Consider the following 17992-nt stretch of genomic DNA (forward strand, 5'->3'; position numbering starts at 1 on the left):
TATCTCTTTTATTAGGTTGTGAACTCCTGGGAAAGAGATTGTGTTTGACAGGTGGTAGGTACTCAGTAAAGAATGAATAAGTGCACATCAGTAATCATTTTGACCAACTCATAATTAAAGAATAGTATGAAAAACTGTTTTTTTCCTTCATGGGGAGAAGACATAACAACTTTAAAAGCTATAAAATGTGACCTTTTAATTAAGTCATCGAGTTTGATCAGTACATTTAAACAATTTTGCACAATTGAGGTATACAGTTTCTCCCTTTAAGGTCTAAGTATATCAGTGTTATTTGTTCCTTATTTTAATGGAGATTAATTCTCTCAGAGGAAAACTGTAATCCCTTCAATTGTAAGACTCACAAAAATGACTCTTATAATTCTGTTCTAAATAGGAGAGAAAATCTCAGAAAAAGAAATGCTACCAGGTAACTGCACCCATGTTATTGTGAAGTGTTAGAGCTCCTCTCCTGGGAGCCCATATTAGATAGCTTTGCTATTTTCTAGAAAACATCTTTATTTTTTGCCCTGTATACAAAGTTGCTTGCTTAGGATTTACTGGAATGCTAAATTATTTCTAGCAAATTACAAGTACATGGATGAATGGACATGTAGTATTTCATTTTTGCCTCATTATGCTTTAGATTTGGGATCTCTAGTTTTGTAAGTGATAGCTACGCTGTCTCAGTCCATCTTTACCCAGGCTCATGCTCCAGTGCACCCTGCTTCTCCTCCCAGATGGAACAGTGTCAATCATGATGTACAACTGCTGGTTCCATACATCCTGTGTCTATGGAAAATAACCCATAAGTATTTGTTATGGAATAATGTATAAGATTGCAGGAAAGCACAAGAGAATTGGTCTTGTCCTTAAAACACACACACACACACACACACACACACACACACCTCTTTGGCACGTGGCTAGGCAGGAGGAGACAGGAGATATTCCCTTTTCTTAAGGCTCCAAGTTCGCCTCATAGCTCCTGTTCCTCCCCACATGACTGAAACTTTTGCCACCATTGTCCCATACCTCAATTTCTTCATTTGTAGATGATTCTTAGAGTTGACAGCATTTTGTGGGGAACAACAAATAAAAATGCTTTGAAAGTGCTTTGCAAGCCTTCAGTACTCTGTAAATGCTTAATGATAATAATATACAGTAGGGCATCTTCCCTTGAAAACAGCGGGAGTGTTTCCTTCCATAATGACCTGACAGATGGGTTATGGTATCTAATCCCCTTAAACCCCAAAGCTCTTTGATAGTGGATGTTGTAAAAGGCCAGATTAGAGCACATGCTGCTCTTTTACTGAGCCCTTTCTTTCAGTATCTATGGCATATTCAATTGCTTCCTTCTCTAAGTACCTTATATGTTAACCTACTACCTGCAGGAACAATTAGGAGCAAAAATAGAGACTAAAGGACAGTGCACTCCAGTAGGAAAAATTAGTTAATGCTTGTTGTCCCCAATATTAAAAATCCACTTTGGCCTTCACATGGGGCTTTTATCGAAGGTTCTTGCCCTCCTAAATCCTGACTATTAATCTCAAGCTGTGGGTATTTGTCGATGTTGAATACCGGCTTTTTTTGTGAGATAGTCCTGTATGGGGTGAGGATGGAGCTTTAGTGATATTAATTCTAAACCAGCGAGGCTTAGGAAAATCACAGGCAGTTTAGGATATTTGCAGCACTTATGTAAGAGTTGGAGCTTTCAATCAGCTCAAAATGAGAAAAAGATGATTAGCAGTTATTCTACTATAACCTTAATTCAGCCTTTGAACCTGGATTGGGCCAAGAAGTTTTTTACATTTCCACTTTTTGCTGTGCTTGTCTTTTGAGAATAGCTATTAAAGTTATCAGTTTCTAAAACCTTTTGTGACAATCCCTTAACCCAAATTCATCATGCTTGCTCAGTTACAAAGTTTGCTTTCTTTGCCTACTTTAAGAAGTAAAAGTTGTCGTGAAATCACCCATGGTGTGTAATCTGTGTAATCAAAGAAAAAAAAAAAAAAGGAACAGCAGCAGCCAATAATAGTTTTTTTTTTAAATTTTAAAACTGAATATATGCCAGCACTGTAACAAACATTTTAAGTGCAGTATCTTTGAATTTGGGGTGTTTTAAAACAAATGGGATGGTTGTTGAAGGACCTCTCTGAAGAGCCCTTTACTTGTCTGCTGGATGCTCCACTCTGACCTTCTCAAAGACACCACTCCTACATGTGTGCCCTCTTTTTCCTGCATCTTCATATATTCCTCCTTTTCTGAATCAGTCTCATGCAACAAAAGCGTTTAAATATCTGACTTTATACAAAACTTTACTTTGACTCTCTAGTCCCTTCATGCTCCATTTTTCTGAATCTCTTTATAGCAGAACTTCCCCAAAGAGTTATCCCTACTTGTTATCTTCATGTTTTAGTTCGCTTGTGCTGCTGTAACAAAATACCATAGACTGATAATTCATAAAGAACAGAAATTTGTTTCTCACAGCTCTGGAAGCTGGGAAGTCCAAGATCAAGGCACCAGCAGGTTTGGTACTGTTGAGGGCTGCTCTCTGCTTCCAGGATGGCACCTTGTTGCCATGTGTTCCAGAAGGGATTGGATTAGTATTCAACCTTAATAAGGAATGAAATTCTGACACATGCTACAACATGGATGAACCTTGGAGATATTACATTAAATGTAATAAGTCAGACACAAAAGGACAGATACTATATGATTGCATCTATATGAGGTATACAGAGTAGTCAGTTTCATAGAGACACAAAATAGAATGGTGGCTGTCAGTGGGTAGGAGCAAGGGAGAATAGGAAGTCATTATTTAGTGGATACAGAGTTTTAGCTTGGGAAGATGAAAAAGTTCTGGAGATGGATGGTGGTGACAGTTACACAACAGTGTGAGTGTACTTAATGCCAATGAACTATATTCCTAAAACTGGTGATTTTTATGTTATGTATATTTTGCCACAATAAAAAAGATTATTAGTCTTTCTGATGAATTTGCTCTTTAATATTATAAAATATCCCTCTTTATACCTAGTGATAAAGTTCTGGTCTTGAACTGTATTTTGTTAGACATTAATATAGCCACACCATGTTTTGTATGGTTAGTGATTATATATCTTTTGCCCTCCTATAACTTTAAGTCTTTCTGAATCCTTATATTTAAAGTATGTTTCTTGTAGACAGCATACCTTGCTTTCTTAACCAGATTATCAATCTTTGATTTTTAATTGCTTTAGACCATATGCATTTAATGTAACTATTGATATGGTTGATTTACATCTACCACCTTGCTATTTATTTTCAATTTGTCCCATCTGTTTACTTTTCTTCTATCTTTTCCTGTATTCCTCTTTTATTTTTTAGTATTTCATTTTGTTTCACCCACCAGCCCTGCTTGCTCAGTCCACTTCATCCACTGTAGTGAACAAGCCAACCACATTCCTACCTCAAGTCTCTGCCTATGATATTCTTCTCCAAGATGTTCTTTTAGCCTCCAAAGAACAGACCTTTGTTTTGTTCATGGCTGTATTACGAGCACTTATAATAGGATCTTGTGAACAGCAGATACCCAGAAATATTTTTGGAATAAATGAATGTAAAGGACATGTACAAAAGATTGGAAGAAAGCCATTTAATCATGGGTGATTAAAAGAGTGGAATAGACCTATAATAATAATGCCACCCAGATTAAAACATAAATACTGAGGTTTATCTTACATGTAAAGAACTGATGATGTAACATTGATGGAAAAGAGAAAAAAATAGAATTCCTCAATTGTTTTTGCTTCTATATGAGCTGTCAAGGGAATTAATCTTCAAAGTACATATCATAGAACTGAAATTATATAGGAAAAATAGAGCCAAGGATGACAAAGAGATTCTAAAAAATACCTAAATATTCCAGATGATGTCAAGTCTCGTAGCACAGAAGACTTATACCCTGGATGTCACTGTTCCCATGACCATGGGACGTGCTAGAAATCCAGAGAGAGACTTGCCAAATGGAAGCTAAGGAAACTAAACAGAATATACAAGAGCTTACAGAAGATCTACTCCTATCCATGGTGAAGTCAGATGGACATTCAAGGCCCCTAAATATAAGAAAGATAAGAAACCCTAATAACTCTATCTCTAGCAAGTCTTTGGTGATGCCAAGGGGCCCTTAGAAGTGGCAGAACACGGCATGGCAACAGTGTGTAATTGATAGGTCATATTGCTATGTAAGTCAGTGACAGGAATATCAGAAGCAAGATCCAATCTCTGGCTGGCAATAAAGAGAAGAGTTCAGTGCCCCCTAGCAGTCTAGGGATTAGTGCCAAGTGTCGGTTCCAATTAAAAATTGGACACAAAGGTAGTCAGGCATATATAAGCACATATTCCAACATATGTGGTCAATGTTATGATAAATGGCTAAAGGTCAGAGCTCCTTTAGATATTCAGGGCACAAAGTTTGTTACAGGATCACAGGGTGTGAGATGACAAAATTCACTGGTAGGGAAGGATAGCACTTGACTATTATTCCCTCAGAGTCTATTCTGATCCTGCCCTAACTGGATATTATTTCACCAGATCTAGGGTAGAGAACTTCTTGTGGAGGAATCAGAAGGCTGAGAAAAATGCCAGCCTGATTTTTCAAAAATGGGAAAACTAGATTTACTGAACCACAGATTTATTACTCTCAACATTTATTGAGTGTCTTTGGGGTTCTAGCCACTCTGAAGGACTCTCAGCACACAAGGAAGTTATGGTTCCCATTGCTCATGAGTTTGCAGTCTATTAAACTCAAAGATAAACTCTAGAAATTGATGTCAATTTCAGGCAAAATTGTACGACGGCCATTGAATGGATGGATGGATTCACTAAAAACGAGACACATTAATCTAATTCTTTCTTTGCTAGCACTATTTTACTGGGAGATCTTGGAAATGTATTATTTTTATTTTGAATTTTTCCAGCTGTATCATGATAAGCTTGAATTCAGGAGACACAAAGCCTGCATAGAAGTAAAATTAGGTAGTGTCATAACAAGTTGAGCAACTATCCAAAAGTTTATGATGAGTTAATCAATATTAATCTGGTTGCAAGTATATAATATTTCTGTTTTCAAACATGTTCTGTGTAACATTCTGTTAATAGTTCACTTGAAAATCTGAAAGATGTGATTTTCAAATTTGCCTATAAGATGAGGCTGGGAAGAATATCAAATATTTGATGCATGGAGACATTAAGAGATGAATTGGAAGAGCTATCCCTCATATTTCATTGGCTGTCATTAGATATTTTCTCCGTCTTATGTTACATATTTGGCAAATGCTTCTTTAATAACCCATCTCCTGGTAGATTCCTGCCCACCATCAAAGACTCTCCTGTGTAGAAATTCAGGAGTTACTTTGATTTAGAGGACAAAATTAGTACAGACAAAGATATTGACAAGCTAATGGGATAAGCAGAATCTAATAAGATGAGTTTTATAAGAGTTAACTGTAAAGTCATGTGTGTGGGTCCAAATCAAAATTAAACAAGCTATATTGATACAGAATTAGGAAAAGGAAACTGGGGTAGGGGTGAAGCTTGGTAGCAACTTCTGTTTAAAAAAATAATTGGTAGTTCTACTTGTAGCTCTTGGACTACCCAGCAATCCTATTTCTGGGCATCTACCCAAAAGAACAAAAGACATTCTATAAAAAAGACATCTGCACTAGAATGTTTATAGCAGCACAATTCACAATTGCAAAGATGTGGAAATAACCCAAGTGCCCATCAATACATGAGTGGATTAATAAAATGTGGTATATGTATACCATGGAGTTCTACAAAAAACAATGGTGATCTAGCACCTCTTGTATTATCATGGGTAGAGTTGGAGCCCATTCTACTAAGTGAAGTATCACAAGAATGGAAAAACAAGCAACACATGTACTCACCATCAAATTGGTATTAACTGATCAACACTTAAGTGCACATATAGTAATAACATTATCGGTTGTCAGGCAGATGGGAGTGGGAGGAGGGAATGGGTATATATACACCTAATGGGTGCAGTGCACACCATCTGGGGGATGGACACACTTGAAGCTCTGACTTGGGTGGAGCAAAGGAAATATACGTAACCTAAACATTTGTACCCCTATAATATGCTGAAATAAAAATAAAAATAAATAAAGCATATTAAAATAAAAAAACAAAATAAAAAAATAATTGGGAGGTCTCAATGAGCCACATGAGATATAGCTACCCACAAGCTAATGTGATCTGAATTTGCAAAAATAGAATCACAGTATCTGAACTGATCACAGATCACCTGAAATTTCTAAGAGTAATAGGATGAAGTTGAAGAGCATTAGAGAAGGGCAACCTGGAAGGTAAAGAGATTTAAAATCTTGGCATGAAGGGAAAGATTGGAAAAGGTGGGAATGGCTAGCCTGGAGGCAGCTAGAAAGTGGAGAGGGACATCATAGGACAGAAGAGTTGCCTTCAACTATCTGAGAAGAAAGAATAGTCATTCAGTTTAGTTCTAAGAATTAAAATAGGTACTAATGGATGTTACACTACAGTTTAGTACATTTTGGGTCAATAGAAGGAAGAACTTTCTAATACTCAGAATAGTCATAAGATGGAGTGGGCTGTAAGAGTGATCCTGGGAGGTTGTATAAATACAAAGAGCCCTAAGCCTACCCCAGAAGTCCTTCCAGTCCTGGAAGTCTAGGAGTTGTATTGCTTTAACCTTCTTAGGTGATTCTGATATGAAACCAAGTTTGGAAACCACCAGGTCAAACAATCTTTTTCAGACATTATCTGTGATAGAATACCAGGCATCGATGGGGAGGTCAAGATGGAGTCAGACTGCATGACCTATAAAGCCTTTTTCTCCCCAAACTCATAAAGTGGCATTTATTTTTTGTGAATTTGCCTTGGTTCAGACTCTGGCCCACACTCTTGCAACTTTAAGAACTTGAATTTGTCTTTGTCTCAAATGTAACCATGCTTGGACCTCCTGAATTACATTTAAAAAAAAATGATTCATGGGAATTTGTGGTGACTATTTTGATTTTGGCTATCAAATGTTTCTTCTACCTTTTGTGAGTGGAGGAAAATACCTCTGTCATACTGAGTGTTATCTTGGTGGGACAGTGAATTCTGGTACCTGCTCTTCTGTTATAGATGAAGAAGCTCCTCCTTCCATATCCTTCCTCTCATTACTCTAGTATGGCCAGGAACAATTGTGGGACCAAGCTTGGCCAGTCACATAGTCTCTTCTGGGATTTAGATTTTGAGAATATGAGCAAAGGCAGGAGAGATGTATGGAAGTCCAGCACCGTAGCTGCAATGCCCTCTCCAGGTTGCCCTGGCTCCAAAATGACCTCAGTATTTCTGGCTTCTGGCCTCTTGAGATGCTTTGGTTCCTGCCTTTTCCTAAGACTGGACTCTCTATTCTTCCAACTACTTGTCCTTCTAGTAAATTTTCATTTATTACATTAGTCAATATTAGTTTTTATCACTTTCGTCCAAAGAGTCCTAAGTGATATAAGACTTATACATAAAACCTGAAAGTTTAATTTATTAATTTACAAAAATTTTGAACACTTTCTGGACAGGTGAAGTTTCTTCTTATAGGGTAGTTACATAAAAAGCTGGAATATCAGAATATTTCTTGGCGAGCATAGAATTAGAAGAAGGAAATTTATATATGATTCAGATGTTTCATTGGAAGACCTTATATGATTGCTGTCTTCTCCTTAATATAGAGACCTGTCAAATTATTATATGCATGTTGGCCTGGCAGGGCATCTTGTCTCCCAACAATATTTGATGAATACCACTTGTGCATTCCTTCTCTTATTCTTCTTTTTCTTTGCTTTGAAATGATTGATCTAATTTAGATGTGATAATTAATTCTTTCAGTCAGGTTGTTGACAATCCACATAGGCCTCAGATGCCATCCATTTAAGTAAACTTTGTTTTCGTACCTTGGCTTTGAAAAGAGTAACTTTATTTCCACCCTTGGGTACCCCCAAAGTGTCCTTGGCTCTTTTTATTTCCCATCTGTACCTGAACTTCCTAGGTCACCTAAGCTCAGGGATCTTGTCTTTATTTTGGCATGAAATAGCATCTATCTCAGCACTTTTGACCACCATATATTCCTCAAAGCCTTAGCCCACAGCTGAAACTTTTGTTGTGAAGACAGAACTTTCTCTGGGTGCACCCAGTTGGCACTTGACTTTTAATTGGAATATGCTCAGGACATAATTAGAAGTTGGCTACCCTATAAAAAGTTTATCAAATTTATGTGTCATTATGCAGGGATATTCCTACACAGAATGTTAAAATTCACCATTATTTAGGATGACACATTGTATTGGACAGGATACAATGAATAAATGGAATTGCATTTTCTTTAGGATCAAGCTGGTTCAGGTTGACTTTTTTTTCCCTTGCAGAGTGTTTGCCTGGAAAGGGAGATATGCTAGATATAGTTTCACTAATGACTTTTCCCCATTACCTAATTGGCCTGTAATTGGCCTGCTGTTTATTAGAGGATGTACAATATGAGACAATTTCAAGTTGTAGATATTTATATAAGAACTGCCATACTTCCTGACTCTGGGTACTCCTCACATAACAAGAGAATGGATTTTCAATCTTCCCAAATCCATTAGAGAATTAGAATATGAAGAGTCAACTTAAAGATGATTGATCTCTTAGACATAGAGGGTTCAGCCATATGTTTAGGTTGGTGCCCTGATAACATCTATTAGAGATGCTAAAACTATGAATTTTAGTTTTCAAGAACATAAAATATTTATGCATGTCAACACATGAATATTTATTTTGTCAGATAAGAGATTCACTTTAAAGGGATAAAATATGAGATATTAGTGATCATATGTCAAATCACAAAGTTATGTTCAAGAGAGAATTGGGTTAGAATTTTGTTGTCACTGCTTATTAATTGTGTGATCTTAGGTAAGCTGCATAATCTTTCTAAACTTCATTTTTGTTGCCTATAGAATGGGAATAAAAGTAATATTGTTATTCTATTTCATACCAATAGAATGGCAGTGACTCTGTCTTGAGAAAGATTCTGAGATGGCTGCTCTGAGTGGCAGCATTTTTCCTGCCCCATTTGACATCCTTCTACTAAGGTGTTTACAGATTGTTGAATTGAACAGTTTCTGTGGCTCATATTTGTAAGTAAATCTCCCAAAATAAGGATAGTAAGCCTTTTATTTTTAACAGAGCCTCTGAAAATCCTTGCAGGACCTACGTAAGAGGTGGCAGAACTAGCTCTGCCATTATCCCCTCCATTTATGTAAGGAAGTCAAGGGGAAAAATCAGAGAAGTTATGAACTCAGTGGACATTCTTGGGACACCTGTCTCCCCACACACACCAAATCAAGTGAGGGGAGATCTAATACAGCCTTTTAAATTTGTAAGGATGGCTGATAAAAAGAAAGATTGGCTTCTTCTGTACAGGTGGACATCTACATATGAAGTGGACTTGCTGATCTGAGTAAGGGAAAAAGGAGTCAGTGCAAAATGGAAAGAGAGGGAGTGGAAATATTGCCCACAGTGATACCTCTGTTTGGCCCACAGGGTTTTGTGAGTGTTTTTTTTTTTTTTTTTTTGGACCTTTAGGACTCTGTTGGAGCTAGCTGGGCTTGAACCATCTGACCAGGATGCTGTCCCAGTGCCGGATGTAGGGACACCAACAGCAGGGAGGCTGTGGGGAGTCATGTCTGGGGCAGATAAAGAGAAGGTTGGAAGAAATCACATCAGACAGCACCTCCCCTGATAAGAAAGCACGCAGCAGGAAGCAAGCCTTGCAGTGCTCAGATCATTCAGTATTATCAATTACACATGCCTTCTCCTGGGCTTCTTATCAGCAACCACAACAGGATCACCATAATGGTAGAAAACAGTAGTCCCGTGGCTTAGCACCCACCCGTGAAATCAGTGGATCCCTAGTTCCCCCAGGCCTTCCTGTCAGTTAAAGAATCATTCTATGGTCTCTCATCAAGTTCTCTGATATAGCAGCTTCCTACGTATCTCCCTTTGCTACTTCTGCTCCGTCACTCTCAGCAAAGGCCATGATGCTCCCAGTTATCTGTGGTATTCCCTTTGCTATTTCCAAGTGGCTTAATGGCAGTTATTCTTCAGTCTTGCTCCAGTGGTCACCACATGGGAGTGGGAAAATACTCTCTTCTCTCTGTTGCTTTGTTCTTTCTTGTCTCCAGTGGCTTGATTCTTCCTTGTGATTTAATATTTGTTATAAGCATTTTCTTTTGAAGGTAATCAGAGTGCCACCAAACCGAGGGTCTCAAAGTCATTCACGCCTGTGGTGCCCCTGCCCCCACTGACTATGCCCCGAGGTCAAGTGTTGGACCTCTACCTTTTCTTCTTAGGATGGCTGTTGCCCCCATCAGACCATCGGCATCTCCTTCGTCCTGTCCTGGTGTCTGCCCGGGCATCTGCTTGGGGCCTGCGGGAAGCCTCCTTCCTGGACAGTGTGGGGATCTTAGCGCTGGCAGTCAGTGTCAGCTGCAGTATTTCCAAGGCCTTCCCGACTCCTTGAGTCTTCCTGCAAGTAATACCTCGCTGGTTTTCCTCGCCAGCCTCTGGGACAAATGAAGCCCATCAGATTTTGCAGTGTGTATTCCGATTAAAACTTGGGTTTGGCCTCCACTCATAGAGCAAATAATTCTTGCAGGTGATGCTAATGGGGAAAAAGATGTGAAGAAGAGGGAGTGTGTTCATAGCATTTCAAAAAAAAAAATTCAGTTTCTTTTCTCTGATGAATCATATCTTCATAATTCAGCTTTACCATGTTGGCAAATCTCAAGGCTTTGCTTCCTAACTGCTTTTAGAAATGCCGATAGCTACAGGTGATTGCTAACAGCCATCCATGTTATTTCGCAATATAATGAATAGTTACAGAGTTTAATAAAAGGGAACGGGCCAAGCAAAAATTTTTGACAAGAATAGGGAAATGGAGCATTTAACAGGATTTGTTTTCAAGCTGTTATTTGAGAAATTTAAATAAATCCTCTTAAGTACTACAATTTTTGTGCCTTAAGTGTGCCTTAGTTAGTTTTAAGAATTTTTTTTTTTTTATCTGGGTAAATAGGAGGAAAAACCCTCCTAGTTGCTGAGTATGATGGTGAAGTCTTCTCTCTTGGGTTCATGGAAGGTTATGCCATGATATCTGTGAAAGATGCTTCCACACTAATTATACTACTTTAAGAGCTGTCTCTAGTTCTTAGGTTTTTTTTTCTTTTTTTAAAAAGACAATGACAGAATTTTCAGGATTCAACTATTTTGAGATCAAAGTCCATATCCTGGGTCAGCCTAATTTGGGCAGATATTTCAGTGCTTAACAATCAAAGGTGCATTCCTCAACAGTAGATTTCAGTTTCTTGTCATAGAAACCCCAAGAGTATACCTGTCAAAAATGGAATATTTAGATTAATTGGGGCTTTGTGATGGCGTCTGGCCCAGGAGGACCTGGTCACCCCAGGAAGGTAAGGATTGTCCTTTGAAAGCCCTCCGGGCGCAGAGATTCCATAACCTTCCTCAGTCATTTCTCACTATCTAAATGTCCTTCTGTGCATTTGAGGGCTTCCTTTTCTAATTTAATTTTTTTCTCCCAGTGGAGATAAGGAACAGCTGGTCCATAACTATATAAAATTTCTTTATTCATGATAGTCCTACTCCTCCCTTACTCTGATTAAAAAATGAAATACTAATTTTTTTATTTAAAATATTCCTTAATTAATTTAAAAAATGAAATCCCAGTTCCTTATGAGTTGAGAAAAAATTCTTACTTATTGAAGCTGTAGGGAATACATTGTTTTGAAAAATGTCATTTGTCACTACATAAAGTTTAAAGCCTCTGTAATAAACATTTATTTAACAGAGCAATTTTCTTACAAGAGGACTGTCTTTATGGACACTTAGGTAGGTAGATGTGAATCATGTGATGTTTCTGAGAAGACTTAGCTTCCCAAGGTGGCCTCAGAGGTCTTAGAGGATTCTGAGCTGTGTAGTCATCCCGGGCTTCCAAATTTATCTAACAGTAAATAAGGTGTGACCATGGTCATTTTATGAATGCTCTGAACTGATTGATGAGATCATTGTGTGAGAATTAATTTAAATAACAGTGAAGTACTGAAAGATCAATTAGGAGAACAATAAATTCATGTCTAATCTTCTCAAATATCTCAAATTTTAATAATTTCAAAGTTACTTCATGTATAAATAAAGTTTTTAAAAGTCAAAATTTGGTTTCCAATAACTACATGTTCACAGCTGTGCAAGCTGGCTTTCTTCACATTTCTGAATTTAGGACCATTCAATGAGAAGAATGTTATTTCTTATCTTGAGACATTTTAATAAAAGCCTTCAGCATTCATGTCCTTTCTTCAAATTTTCAACAGATGACAGTATATCAAACTTGATTCTTTGAGAGAAAACTTGCTCAAGTATATGAAAAGCATGAACTTAATGTAAAACAGCAATGTGTATTTCTTATTCAGAAGCTGAAGACGGGAAAAAATTGCCACCATGTTAATGGTGGACTTGTGTCCTTTTACGGAAATTTCCTATTCTGAACAATACAGTGAATAAAACAGTAACTTACTGAGTGGTTCCTATGTGTCAATCATGGTGCTAAACTCTTGATGATATTTTACAACCCTAAGAGATAGTTATTGCATTCTCTACTTACAACTCTATTAAATAACCGAACTTTCTTCCAGAGGGCAAGTGACTTGTTCAAGGTCATTCTTTTAATAAGTGCCTGAGCTAAGACTTGAACCCAAGCTATCTGACTCCACCAAAGACATCCTTTTCAGCCATCTGATGGCTTCATTTTCCACTAGAGAAACATACCAGTTATTCAAATCTCAAAGGTTTTCCATTTGAAAACCACAAAGTCATATGCAAGCAGTTTGAAAGGATGTCGAACTCAGCATCCTGAATGTCAAGACCTTGTCTTTCCTCGGAGATTTAGTCTGGTCGCCAGTGTTTCAGAGACACATATTGGTTGCAGCAGTTACATTTCTCCATTAGCATGACTCAGAGAACAATACCTTATTCTAACACTGTTTTTTCTTTTTATAATTGCTTGGAAGGAAGCTGCCTTTTCCACTTATTAAAAAGAAAAGTTAAGCCTTTCCCTAATTTATGTGGAATTGCCCACACTCACTCTATCTTGAGTTGACCTTTGCTCACTAATTTCATTTCTCTTATCCCAGGACTGCTCCTTGATTGAGTAACTTGAATGGGCATAATGACATATGGGCACCTCACGTAGCTCCAGCACATTGTGCAATCAGAGTTACCTATAATTTAAATTATTAATATGGTATTGGATTTTTAAAGTTAAAACCCTGTGTTTTTTCCTAAATCTTAAAGTTCAATTTGTGTTATTATTCTTATTAAAAATTTACATTTTTTAATAATTAAGAACCATAACTTTGAGGGGCAACTGATTAAGTGTTTGATCAGTTTAGCAAACTAATTTCTCTTTAAACAATCAGTCTCATTTACAAATGTGGGCATTTGAAACTGCAGCTATAAATGTAATACATTGTTTTCTTTGTAAGCTCTTCAACTACTTGACCAGATAAGTTCATGTCTCTAATGAGCAAAACTACCTTGAGAATTTAAATGTCAATTAAGCCTAATAAATTATTAAACTTATAAATATAGTAAATCTAGTTCTCTTAAACATTTTACTTCTGTTTACAAACTTAGTTGAAAATCTTCACCTTCAACTTGAAATCGCAAGTCAATTACATATTTTAAATTAGAATCACAAGGCTAATCTGTCAGTCTCTACTATGCCACTCCTGAGTCATTACAAACACTTTAAATGCTGAATATACACAGATTGCCTCAATGATTAAAAACCCATTCCTGAACTTGACACAAAAGAATTAATACTTTATCATCTTTATAATTACTTCTAAACCATCCTGGATTTGGAAAGACGCCCACTAAGGGGACAATTTTATGATCTCAGATATGAAATCAGTGGCTTCACATGTTCAGGGTGACCCTTTTTTATGTCAAATGTGGACACTTGTAGCCTTTTTTAATGGTTGCTGTGAAAACAAGGAGTGCAAGCTACTTCCTTCAGATGGGGTTTATTTTGCAGCCCCTTCCCCCTGGGTTCAAGATACGTTTTTAGGTAATCAAGTCAGCTGATTTGAGTAGGGGACAGTCTGTAACGCCCCAACCAGGGTATATTTTAATAACTAACTGCCAACAGTTTGCTCTTTATTTTCTAAATTTCCTAATTAAATTCTGAATCCTTTCTATAGTTTTCCTGCCATTCACAACACTTATGGATATTTTAATGACATCTTATTGGAGTCTGGGTATTTCTCCTACTTGTAAAGACATACTAGTGACAAATACATTTTGGGGAGAAATATAAATTGGAAACTAATTTTAGTAAATTCTTGATCAAAGATGAGTGGAGATCATGGAGATTCCTTTATTCTTTCAGTATCTTGATTGATAAATTAGTTTTTTTTTAATTAGTCTATGAGTGAAAGAGTCAAACCTTAAGAAATGGATATCTTTCAAAAGGCTTTTTCTGATATGATACCAAAAGCTTCAGCAACAAAATAAAAAGTGAATAAATTAGACTTTATAATAATTAAAAACTTTTGTGCATCACAGAACACTATCAAGAAAGTGAACAGCGGCCGGGCGCGGTGGCTCATGCCTGTAATCCTAGCACTCTGGGAGGCCGAGGTGGACGGATAGTTTGAGCTCAGGAGTTCGAGACCAGCCTGAGCAAGAGCAAGACCCCATCTCTACTAAAAGTAAAAAAGAAATTATATGGACAGCTAAAAACATATATATATATATATATATACGTGTATATATATATACACATATAAAATTAGCTGGGTATGGTGGTACATGCCTGTAGTCCCAGCTACTTGGGAGGCTGAGTCAGGAGGATTGCTCCAGCCCAGGAGTTTGAGGTTGCTGTGAGCTAGGCTGATGCCACGGCACTCTACCCTGGGCAACAGAGTGAGACTCTGTCTCAAAAAAAAAAAAAAAAAAAAAAAGTGAACAGCTACAGAATGGAAGAAAATATTTGCAAATTATATATCTGATAAGGGTCTAGTATTCAAAATATGTAAAAGATTCTTACAACTACATAATAAAAAACAAAAACTCATTTAAAAAATGGGCAAAGGGCTTAAATAGATATTTCTCCAAAGAAATATACAAAAGTCTAACAAGTGCATGAAAAGACACTCAACACCACTAATCATTAAGGAGATGCAAATCAAAACCATAATGAGTTACCACTTCATACCCACTAAGATGACTATAATAAAAAACATGGAAAATTGTATTAGTGAGGATGTAGAGAAATTTAGAACACTTGTACATTGCTAGTGAGAATGTAAAATGGTATAGTTTCTGTGGAAAATAGTTTGGCAGTTCCTTGAAAATTCAAATATAAAATTACCATATGACCCAGTAATTCCACTCTTACCCAAAAGAATTGAAAACAGGTGGTGTTCACACAAAAACATGTACATGAATGTTCATAGCAGTACTATTCACAATAGCCCAAAGGTGGAAACAACTTTGTCCTTCTGCTGCTGACTGGATAAACAAAATGTGGTGAGTCCTTTCCATGGGGCATCATTCAGCCTTACAAGGTAATGACACAGGCTACAACACGGACGAGCCTGGAAGCATTATGCCAAGTGACAGAAGCCAGACAAAAGAGGGCACACATGGCATGATTCCTTTTATATGAAATATCCAGAATAGGTAAATCCATAAGGATAGTAAGCAGATTGTTGGTTTCCTTGAGCTAGGGGGGGAAGAAATTGGGAGTGGCTGCTTAATGGGTACAGGGCTTCCTTTGGGGCTATGAAAATGTTTTGGAAGTAGATGGAAGTGTTGGTTGCACATTTTAAATGTAATAAGTGCCACTGAATTGTACACTTTAAAATGGCCAATTCTATGTTGTGTGAACTTTACCTCAATTAAAAAAAATGTACCAAAAAAAAAAAAAAAGGCTTTTCTAACAAAGTCCCTTTTTTTTTTCCCCCACTCAGGATGATATTTAGGATCAGATGTTACCTGCACTTTTGTGGTGATATTTTGCCACAGTTATAGAGGCTCTTTCACCTGATAAGTGGTGAACAAAGTCCACAGAAACAATGTGGCCCCAGCTTTGCAGAAGCAGAGTGACCTGCCTCCTTCTTATCAATGGGATGATTGACAATGATGACATCAATTATGACTTCTCCTTCTCATTTGAGCCACCAAAAGCCTGCTTCCTCCATTCTTTAACAGAAATTTTACTAATTACTCAGGATCAAGATCCATAATGTTTTCAGAATATTTCATATGATCCCCTCCCCCCTTTTTTGTTCTAACATTTGTAAATTATCTTTTGCAAATGAAATCACCCAATTCTCTTGGCTTTAGAAACACTTATAAGCAAAACTTACAACATATTTACTCCTCAGAGCAAGCTCATGAGGTAGGGAGTATTATTAATACCATTTCACAAGGAGGACCTTGAGGGACGATGAGATTAGGTAAAGTGGCTAAATACACTTAGTGAGTAAGTGGTGGGGTAACATTCAAACCTGGAGAGCCTCACTCCAGAGCCCAGAGTTTCACACCGATGTGCATTTCTTTCTGCCTCTCTTAGCAACAGCTTATCAAGACTGTGATGTTCTAGGTGGAGGAAGGCATGGAAAAAGCGTTTGTGCTCACCAAATATCCGTGAGCTTCTCTATGTTTCCTAGTCTCTCTGCCACAGAGTTCAGGCCACAGGACTAACTCTGGCCTATGAACTGTGTGGTCGACTCCTGTGATGTGTCACCTCTAATCCAAGACGGTTGAGAGCAGGGGTGAGTTCTCCATGTTCTTTCTCTCCAGTTCACAAACTGGAAAGAAAGAACTTTGAGACGGTCAAGATGCAAAATGAAAGCCATCTGGATCCCTGAGTCAATGTTAGAGGAAAGTTGCCTCATTCCCCAAAATAGGCACTGGACTCACATCAGCCTTTGACGTGAGTGAGAAATAAACCTTTTTTATGTTAAGTCATGAGTTTTTGTTACCAAAGCCGACCCTAGTGTCTTCTGACTGTAGTAGGTTTGTCGTATGATAAATGGTATCAAATCTTGACCCATGAGACAGGATATTTCCAAAGGCCTCCTAGTGTCTCCTTAGCGATTGTTTTGGGTGAAATTGTGCCCTGTACCCCACAAATAGGGTTGTTGCCAATGTAAGTAGTTAATATGAGGTCATTAGGGTGGGCTCTAAGCCAATATCACTGATGTCTTTATAAAAAGAGGGAATTTGGACCCAGAGACATGCACACAGGAAGAATGCCATGTGAGGATGAAGGCAGGTATCTGTGGGCCTAGGAGCACCAGAGATTGGAGCAGCCCACCAGAAACTAGGGAAGAGACATGGAAGAGATTCCCCCTCACTGCTCTCAGAAGGAACCAGTCCTGCCTTGATCTTGGGCTTCTAGCCACCAGAACTGTGAGAGAATAAACTTCTGTTGTTGGAGCCACCCAGTTTGGGGTACTTTGTTCCAGCAGCCCTAGCAGACCAGCACAGCGATCCGTGCATGGTACATCTAGGTGGACGGGCAGTGGGGCCGCATTCGGTCCTGGGCAGACTGGACATCACACACTTCAGCTGTAGTTCTCCTCGAACTTCATTAAGAACTAACAAGCCTGTTAAGAATCCTCTGGGAGACTGGGTAAAATGACCTAAATGAAGTAATAATTCCTTTGTTTTAAAAGAAAATCCCTTTACAAACAAACATGAAAGGGATCATGGGGTGAAAAAAATGTGCAAACAGTGACAAGAAGCGTATTACAGCACAGTGTGGACAGAGCTTGAGGCCAGCCGAGACAATTTTAAGCTCTGAAATTGAAATTTCTTGCTAATAAATTCTTTACCCTGTGACAAAGGGGATCCT

Source organism: Lemur catta, chromosome 3 (assembly GCF_020740605.2).
Source record: "Lemur catta isolate mLemCat1 chromosome 3, mLemCat1.pri, whole genome shotgun sequence".
Lineage (NCBI taxonomy): Eukaryota > Metazoa > Chordata > Mammalia > Primates > Lemuridae > Lemur > Lemur catta.